The following is a 9,539-nucleotide window of genomic DNA, read 5'->3' as shown; positions in this document are numbered from 1 at the left end:
CTGTGTCCTCCTTTACTGGGCTGTGTCCCCCTTTACTGGGCTGCGTCCCCCCGTTACTGGGCTGTCTCCCCCCCGTTACTGGGCTGTGTCCCTCCCTTTACTGGGCTGTGTCCCCCATCCCATTACTGGCCGTGTCCCCCGTTACTGGGCCTGTCCCTCCCATCCCGTTACGTGTCCCCCCCGTTACTGGGCCGTGTCCCCCCGTTACTGGGCTGTGTCCCCCCGTTACTGGGCCGTGTCCCTCCCCACGCTGCTCCTGGGGATGCCGAGCTCCGGTCTCGGATGCTCTCGGCTGGAAGGAGCCGCATCCCCGGACAGGACAGAAGCTCCTTGAACTCGCAGCCAGAGCCGCGCTGCCCGTCCTGTGCCAGGCGGGCTGGCACAGCTCCCGGCGCTTGTTTTTCTTCTTCTAATCATTAACTTTAAAGATGCGAATCCGTTTTCTCGTTTTTCTTCCCTGTTCTTGTAAGTCAGCCGGGCTGCCGTTCCTGCCCTCGCTGCTGCTCCGGGCCGGTGGGCTCAGCCCTCGGGGACACCCAGCCCCTGGGGACAGCCAGCCCCTGGGGACAGCCCCTGGGGACAGCCCAGCCCCTGGGGACACCCAGGGCCCCCTCGGGCTCTGCCACCGCTCCCGGCTCGCTGACAGCTCAGAGCAGGGGACACGGCACCTGCGGAGCCCGGGACAGGCTGAGGCACACGGGCACAGGGGATGGTGACACCACGGGGCTGCAGTGACACCGGGGGAGTGCAGTGACACTGGGGGGTGCAGAGACACTGGGGGTGCAATAACACTGGGGGTGCAGTGACACTGAGGAGTGCAGTGATGCTGGGGGTGCAGTGACACCAGGGGCTGCAGTGACACTGGGGGTGCAGTGACAACGGGGGTACAGTGACACTGGGGGTGCAGTGACACTGGGGGTGCAGTGACACTGGGGGTGCAGTGACACCGGGGCGGTGCAGTGACACTGAGGGTGCAGTGATGCTGGGGGTACAGTGACAACGGGGGTGCAGTGACACCGGGGCTGCAGTGACACCGAGGGTGCAGTGACACCACTGGGGTGCAGTGACACCGGAGGGGGTACAGTGACACCAGGGGTACAGTGACACTGGGGGTGCAGTGACACCGGGGGTGCAGTGACACCACTGGGGTACAGTGACACCGGGGGGCTGCAGGGTCAGGCAAGGGGAGCCGGGGCTGGCTCCGTGAGCCCCAGCCCCAGGAACAAACCCTTTGTCTGGGCTTCCGGGCACGGCTGGGATAGTTAGTGGGGATTTCCACAGGAATTTCCAGAAGCTGTTTGAAGATATTTTTATTCAGGAAAGGCAGTGGCCTTGCCTGATGGTGAGAATTGAAACGATTTGCGCTGAAGCTGACAGGAGGGGAGTTGCTGTCAAGTGGCCCATGATGAGGAGGGGAAAATCTCCATCCAGATTCCAGGAGCAGAGGCAGAAAAAGAGGGAACACTGAGGGCTGGGAGCGCTGGGCAGCACCGGGAGGAAATTGCTGTTTCCACGGGGCTAACGCACAGCAGACAGCTCTGGAGCCCCTCCAGAAAGGAAACTACAGTTTGCTTTGGGAGCTCCTGCTTCTGATTCCTGGAAACACAGCTTCAGCTCAATTTCACAGCGGTTTGTGACGTTTTTCCAGTGGTTATACAAATTTTGGGAAAACATTCCTCTCCTCGGAATTGTCTGGTGATTATATGACCCCGCTTAAGTGGTTGGAGGTTTCATATGGCTTCACACCCCTGCAGAGGGGCCTGTGAGGAGCAGCCCCCTCTGCCCGGCATGGATCCTGCCTCCCCAGGCACAGGAAGCCTCAGGGATGGGCTGTCCTTGAAACTTTTCATGGTGCAGGTGCTGAGGCCCTGGCACAGGTGCCCAGAGCAGCTCTGGATCCCTGGCAGTGCCAAGGCCAGGCTGGACACTGGGGCTGGGAGCACCTGGGGCAGTGGGAGGTGTCCCTGCCATGGCAGGGGTGGAATGGGATCTTCCTGGATGCCTTTTGTGTCTCTGGGCTCCCGGGTGCTCTGGGAAGGGCTCCCTCTGCACAGGTGCTGCCCTGGACCCCGCAGCTGCAGGGTGTCAGTGCTGGTGGGGTCCAGCTGCAGTGGGCTGTAAATGCTGCTGCTCTGGCCACCCCCAGCTCCTGGGGGAGCTTTGCAGAGCTCCTGCCTGGGGCAGCTGTGCTGGTCACCCAGCCTGGGAGCACTGGGAGCTGCTGGGACCCTCCTTGGGACACTGGGAGCTGCTGGGACCCTCCTTGGGACACTGGGAGCTGCTGGGACCCTCCCTGGAGGCACTGGGAGCTGCTGGGATGCTCCCTGGAGGCACTGGGAGCTGCTGGGATGCTCCCTGGAGGCACTGGGAGCTGCTGGGATGCTCCCTTGGGACACTGGGAGCTGCTGGGACCCTCCTTGGGACACTGGGAGCTGCTGGGACCCTCCCTGGAGGCACTGGGAGCTGCTGGGATGCTCCCTGGAGGCACTGGGAGCTGCTGGGACCCTCCTTGGGACACTGGGAGCTGCTGGGATGCTCCCTGGAGGCACTGGGAGCTGCTGGGATGCTCCCTGGAGGTGCTGGGAGCTGCTGGGATGCTCCCTGGAGGTGCTGGGAGCTGCTGGGACCCTCCCTGGAGGCACTGGGAGCTGCTGGGATGCTCCCTGGAGGCACTGGGAGCTGCTGGGACCCTCCCTGGAGGCGTTGAGAGCTGCTGGGATGCTCCCTGGACTTGCCTCCAGCTCCTCTGAGGCCGAAGGCTCTGGGTTGGGACATGTGGGTGTCTAATGCATGTGGGTGGCCAAAGCTTTGCTGCCTTGGGGTTGGGCTTGGTGCCCCTCTGGGTGCTGCCTGCTGCTGTTCCACCTCCAAGGGGCTCAGGTGAGTTTTTGTGGGGCAGGATGAGGCACCCCTAGCCCCCCCAGCTCCCTGGGGTGCTGCTGCTCTGCCTGGTGCTCCCTCTGCTCCCCACACCCCTGTGTCACTCCTGTGGGATTGTTTACCCACGGAGAACCTGGAGAGGGGCTGATCTTTTATGTTTGGAGAGGAAATGAGTGGCAGCTGCCTGGCTGGGCCTTTGGGGGGATTCTGTATTTCTCCCAATAGGAACAGGCAGACTGTTCAGCCTTTCCTGACAATGAGACTTTGTCATCTTTGTAATTAGCCCTGTTATTTAAATACTTCTTCCACGGATATCACTGACAATTTCATAGCCCTTGGTTCCTTTACTTTTCCATTTCAGCTTCCTGCACTGCAGTGACTCCCAGGGGCGTGACTAATTTCACTTTTCCATTTAATTGAGAGCTTGTTTCTGACTTTGTGTTTAACTGTAGCTTGGCCAACTGCTCGATGCCTTGCCACTGCCCAAAATGCACCTGTCAGGCCTTTCCTTTTGTTCCCAGGGAATTTAGGGAATATCTATGACCAGCTCTTCAAAACCACTTCCATCACAGTGAGGTGGTGTGGGTTTTCTGTATTGCTGTGTGCCCACCTCCCCCCTTAAGGAATTCACCCAAAAAATCCAGAGCTTGAAACTCGTTGTACTTATCTATCACTTCTATTTCTCTGTCCCTTCCCTGAGGGCCTGTGGTGATGTTTCCTTTGCCACTCCTCTGGCAGCTACAGGAGGATTTCCTTCTTCCCCTCCCTTGCTAAATATCCACCACCCTGCTCTGCAGAATGCTTGTGCCAGTGATGCCTGCATGGAAAAGGACCTAGTGAAGCTTGAGAACAGTGAAAGCTCAGGGATGCAGGGAATGATGCTGCTGGAGTCTCAGGATGAGCTGTAACCTGGACCACAAGCAGGGGGACAGTGATCTTCAGCAGCACTGACCCTGTGTTGGCCTGGAGGGTGAGTGAATATACAGATACACAGGTGAAAACAGTGGAGCCGTGGCTGCCCCATCCCTGGAAGCATTCAAGGCCAGGCTGGACAGGGAGCAGCCTGCTCCTGTGGAAGTTGTCCCTGCCGTGGTTGGAGCTGGGTGGTTTGGGAGGTCCCTTCCAACCCACGCTGTTCAATGAAGCTCCTTTGTGTTCCTCCTGCATCATGTTCAAGTGGTTGGAGCTGGGTGGTTTGGGAGGTCCCTTCCAACCCACGCTGTTCTATGAAGCTCCTTTGTGTGTTCCTCCTGCATCATGTTCAGTGTGCCAAATGCCTCCAGACGTGCCAGCTCCCTGACCCAGTGACGTCCCACCCTCCTCTTCCTCCCATCTCCAGGAGCTGTGACCTTGCAGCCGCTGCCTTCCTGGTGTGAAACGCAGCCTGTGGCCGTCCCCAGTGGTGATAATGCAGAGCTTTGTTCTGTGCCACATGTGTGCACAGCCCTGGTAACATTTACAGTGGGAATGCTGCTCCCAGGGGACACAGAGAAGGGTCATTGTGGCTCAGTCAAACGGGGATCTGTGCTGCTGGGGAAACTGAGCCTCTGCCATCCCCCACTGAGGCACTGCCCTTTAAAATAATCATTCTGATTTGTAAGTGATTTGTAAGTTATTCTATGTCCCATTCCTGGCCAGAACGGGGTGAGCACAGACCCCAGCAGGAGAATTCTAAAAGCTGCTTCAACACAAGGCTCTCAGGGTGCCTTTGATCATTGGTCATCAATACCACCCCTGAATTTGGGGACACAAAGCAGACATTGAGAGTGGCAGCCAGGCTCCAGCACCCTGAGCATCATCCTGGAAACAAAAGTCAAGTTTGGCATCAGGCTGGGAAAAGCCAGAGGGGTTTGTGAGTATCCCTGTGCTCTGAGGAAGATCCTGGCTCGGGGTTCTGCCAGCAGGCAGGGCTGGGGTCACACGTTGGGACAGGACAAGGGAGGTTTGCAGCTGGACAGGTGTTGGAGCAGAGTTTAAATCTTAATGTAGTAGTAAAAATGTAAGTAAGCTGCCCCTGAAATTGGGGAAGGGGCAGACAAGCAGCGCTCTGGGGAATTGTGCCAAAAGTGGACAGGGTTGGGCAAAGTGCCACCCGTGCAGTGTGACAGGAGCAGGGCAGCAAAGCTGAGGGCAGCTCTAGGGTAGGGGGTGCACACGGCCGCCCAGGGTCTCAGCTGAAGAGTTTCCTTCCATTTTTAACAAGGAATCAAAGCAAACAAGCCTTCCCCCCTGGCTGAAAGCACTGCAGCAAAGCCTCTCTGGAGCCTGAGCTGTCCCTGTGCTCCTGCACGGGAGCTGGGTCCTGCTCTATCTGCTCTGACACCTGCCAGGGAGATGAGAGGGACCGTGCCTCTCCTGGAGACAGCTCCCCTCTCTGCACGGCCCGGGGGCTTTGTCCTGGACGTTCCTGCTCTCCCTGGGCTCCAGCTCTCCCAGAGGCACGTGCCAGGCCTGGCAGAGGACCTGGGCATGTCCAGGCGGGCGAGTGTGGCAGGGCACGAGCAGGAGGTGAAGCCAATTAGCTGAAAGAGATGAGAGGCTCAGCTGTGGTTACAGCCACGTGCAGGGGAGAGCAACTCGTGGCCCGAGGCATGAACACGGGCTCAGGGACCTGGAAGGAGCTGGATGTGGAGATCCCTGTGGCACCACAGGCTGACTAACGGGAGATGGCATCGATGATTCCGTTCCACGGGAAACCAGTTCCAAAACCAGTCCCAATCCTGTGGTGTCTGGGGAGACTTGGCAGCACAAGTGGTAATGATGAGTACTGCAAAGAATCACAGGAGGTGATTAAAGAGGGGGAGCTGGGAGCTGAAGAGGGGTTGGGAGCAGAGACCCCAGCCCAGTTTGCTTTTCATTTTGGGGGGAGCTGTCCCCTTGCAGAGGCTCAGCTGTGTCACTGCTGTTCCCGTCTCCTGTCTCGTCTCGCCCACCCCTGCAAATCTGCCTGAGGGCCAGGAGCAGTGACTGCGAGAAGTGAGCTGCAGAAAGGGGAAAAAAAAAGGAATGGAGTAGGTGGAAATTCATGTGTGACTGTGCGAGGTGCAACGCAGCAAGGAAAAGTACTGTTCCTCTCTGAAATATCTATATCTGAAATCGTGTTCGCGGGGAGCTCGTGAGGCTCGGCGGAGCGAGCGCTGCCACCCCGGGGGTGTCACTGAGGTGTTTGCTGCAGTCACATGGAGAAGTGTCAAACAAGAATACACCCACAGCATGCTTCAGGATAGCATGGGAGAAGGGGAAGCCCTTGGTGTCTACCCTAGAGCTGTGTTCACAGCCAAGGAAAGGCCCAAGGTCAAGGATCAGACCTCTTGGAGGGCTGTCAGCACAGCAGGTCAATCAATACACACCCTTTGCTTGACAAAGGGGAATTCAAGGAGGTTCCTTATGATGCTCTAATGTATTATCTGGAGCAGGGTTGTTTTATTTTTGCCATCTACAATGCCTCATCTGTGTCTAGCCCAATAAAAGGAGTTCTGGGAGCAAGCAAGATGAGTGTGATATACAGCCACATAACAAGTAGACCTTGAACATTGCTGCCCGAGGGCAATTCCAAGAAAGCTCCGGTGTAGCTCCTGCATTCTGGCAGTCAGGATGCCTGCTGCTGTCTCCTGGGGTTTCACGAAATGCATTAGTGCCCAAGTTGTGAGACCTGGAGCGGCTTCCACCCTCCCTGCCCCTCTGACACGGCTTCCCCAGGGTGGGAACGCTGCTGGGACGGGGGCAGCTGTTGGAGGCAGGCTCCAAGACCCCCGAGGACAGTCGGGGATGAGGGGTCAGCTCCCTGGCCGGGCCCGGGGTCGCAGTGCGGGGCTGAGCTCGGAGCCAGCCCCTCCGCGGGCTCTGCCGCTCCGAGCCGCCCGGACGGAGCCGGGAGCTGCCGGGGCTGGCTCCTCACCTCCCGCTCCTGCCTTCCCTGACTGCTGAACTTCACCGGCAGAAAGCTTTCCCGGGGGAGAAGGGGCTCCTCTGCCGCGTTAGCCGCGGATGTGTCACGGCAGCCGGCTGCGGAGGTGGAGGATGCTGCGCTCACACGAGGGAGCTGCTCCAGCTGAAAGCTCACTCGGGGAAGGATTGCTGTTTTTCAAACAAACCGGTTGGATCCAGCTGGTTGTGGGACCCACCCAGAGATAACGCTGGGGCTGAGCTGATGCTGCTGCAGGCAGGGAACCCCAGAGTGGTTTGGGCTGGAAAGGGCCTCAAAGATCACCCAGTGCCACCCCTGCCGTGGCAGGGACACCTCCCACTGCCCCGGGCTGCTCCCAGCCCTGTCTTGGGCACTGCCAGGGATGCAGGGGCAGCCACAGCTGCTCTGGGCACCCTGTGCCAGGGAAGGATTTCTTCCCAATATCCCATCTGCCCTCTGGCAGTCTCCCCCTTCCTTCCACAGCCCCCTGCACCAGCAGTTATTTGATCCAGAGTCACCTCATCTAGGTAGAAACTGCTCTCTTTATTTTATTTTATTTTATTTTATTTTATTTTATTTTATTTTATTTATTTTATTTTATTTTATTTTATTTTATTTTATTTTATTTTATTTTATTTATTTTATTTTATTTTATTTTATTTTATTTTATTATATTTTGATGCTGGAGTAGTTTTCTGCAGATGTTCCCTGAGCGAGCGAGCTGTGGGATGTGGGCTGGTGAGTGAGTGAGGGAGAATGTGCTAATGTGTGGTCAAGGACGGCTCAGGGGTGGGAGTGTGGGATTAGGGCAGCCACAGCTCTCCTCTGTGGGAAGGCTGTGTGGGCACAGCCCTGCAGAGGCTGGCAGGACTGGCTGTGGCCAGTGGCACGAGCTCTCAGTGGCCAGGGCTCTGTGCAGTGCTGCTGGATCCCTCCACGCCGTCCAGCTGACCTGGCTCGCTTGGGGTGAGACAACCCAGCTGCTTGAAAGAATAAATCAAAGCAGGCAGACACGGCAGGGATTACAGAGGGAGGCAAGCTGTTGTCATCCACAGGCAGGAGGATGTGGCAGTCTGGTTTGCTTATTTTTCCTTTCAGTGATAAATGTTCTGAGGAATGTGGTGGGATTCTTGGGGTGTCTTGTGCAGGGCCATGAGCTGGGCTGGATGGTCGCTGCTGGTCCCTTCCAACTCAGGATTTTCTGTGATATTCTTTTGCAGTTTGGATGCACATTCCCAGGGAAATGGGGCTGGAAGATGTCCATGGCTGTTCCGCCCCAGTCCTGCTGCCCTGCTCTGCTCCCACATTTGGAACTCAAACACAATGAGTGTCTCCTGATGAATGCAGCCAGAAAAAGGGGAGAATATTCCTCACTGCCTGCCTGAGGCCTTGGATCCAATGGTGTGCGTGGTGCTTCACGTGTGGCAGAGCTTTGTATGGCCTCGATTCTGTGCTCTTCAGAAAATGACAGTCTAGGCATCATCATTTTCTGTGGTTGTGGAAGAGTGCTGAAAAAAATTCAATTTCGAGCCCCAGATATTTGCATCCTCTAAGGCAGTGTCCTATAAATCTAGTTACAGGTTCTTCTCTATTAGCAGTAAGTGCTGGAACACTTTTGAACGTGAACAATGGTGATGGAGAAGGATAAAACCAAAATAGTGCTCCTGTGGCTTTGTGCAGGGTAGAATTAGGGAGCATAATCCAAATAATAACATCTCATGCTTTTATGGGGCTGTGTGCATATGGCGTAAATGACAGCTCATTAAACTTTATATCCTGCCTACAAGATAAGCATGTAATTAGTATTACATCCTTTTTTATAATTAGGAGGCCTCATCCAAAAAAATGTGGCTCACAAGCCATATTTGAAGGCGGTGACTCAGCCTGAATTAGGCTGCGCTGTGAGGATGGAGAGAATCGTGCTTTGAGGACTAAAAAAACAGAGACAAAAGGTTGAGCTGGCGTCAGGTTCCTGCTGGAAAACGCAGGTGGATGAACTTTTGAGCACTCCGTGGGCCGGAGCCCCAGCTCGGTGCGGAGCATCCTGCGGGAGCGCGGTGCCGGTCACGGCGGGGCTGCAGGAACGCCCGGGGCCCGCCTGCCTTCCCCTGCCGCCCGTGGGACGGCTGAGCGGGGCGAACGGGGACTGGCAGCCGCTGGGATTGTTGCTCGGCACAGCCGGGGCACCGGGCACCGCCGGCATCCCTGCTCGGCACAGCCCTGGGCACCGGGCACCGCCGGCATCCCTGCGGCCCGGCCGCTCCGTTCCTGCCCGGGTGCCGGCGTTTTTGCCGGGTTTATTTCTGGCGCTGGCGGTGTGTGCCGCTGTCCTGCCATCAGCCGCCCGGCCCCGCGGCAGGAGCAGCTCCCGGCCGGGAAGGAGGCGGCCAGCCGGCTGCTGAGCCCGGGCCGCGTTCCTGGCGTGCTCTGAAGGAAGCGGGCGGTGGGAGAAGCCAGCGGGGCCGTGTGTGCGGTGACGGCATCCATCATCCCTGAGGGCAGCGGTGATGCCGTGCTCCGGGGGCGATGCTGTTGGGGACACGGCGCAGGGACAGGGCCGCACAGCTCCTCCCGCCGCCGCTCCACATCCAGCCCTCGCAGGAGATTACGGCTTCAGTCTCTCAGACCGCACCGCTAAACCGGGGCAATAATCTCCGGCACAGATGTGCGATGATGGGAGCAGAGCCGTGCGAGCCGCCACCCGGCCGGGCGCGGAGCGGGCCGGAGCGGCGCTCCCGCAGGCCGGGCGCGG

Source organism: Onychostruthus taczanowskii, unplaced genomic scaffold (assembly GCF_017590055.1).
Source record: "Onychostruthus taczanowskii isolate IOZ18803 unplaced genomic scaffold, ASM1759005v1 scaffold14, whole genome shotgun sequence".
In the NCBI taxonomy this organism is placed as follows: domain Eukaryota; kingdom Metazoa; phylum Chordata; class Aves; order Passeriformes; family Passeridae; genus Onychostruthus; species Onychostruthus taczanowskii.
This window is presented reverse-complemented; position numbering follows the sequence as displayed.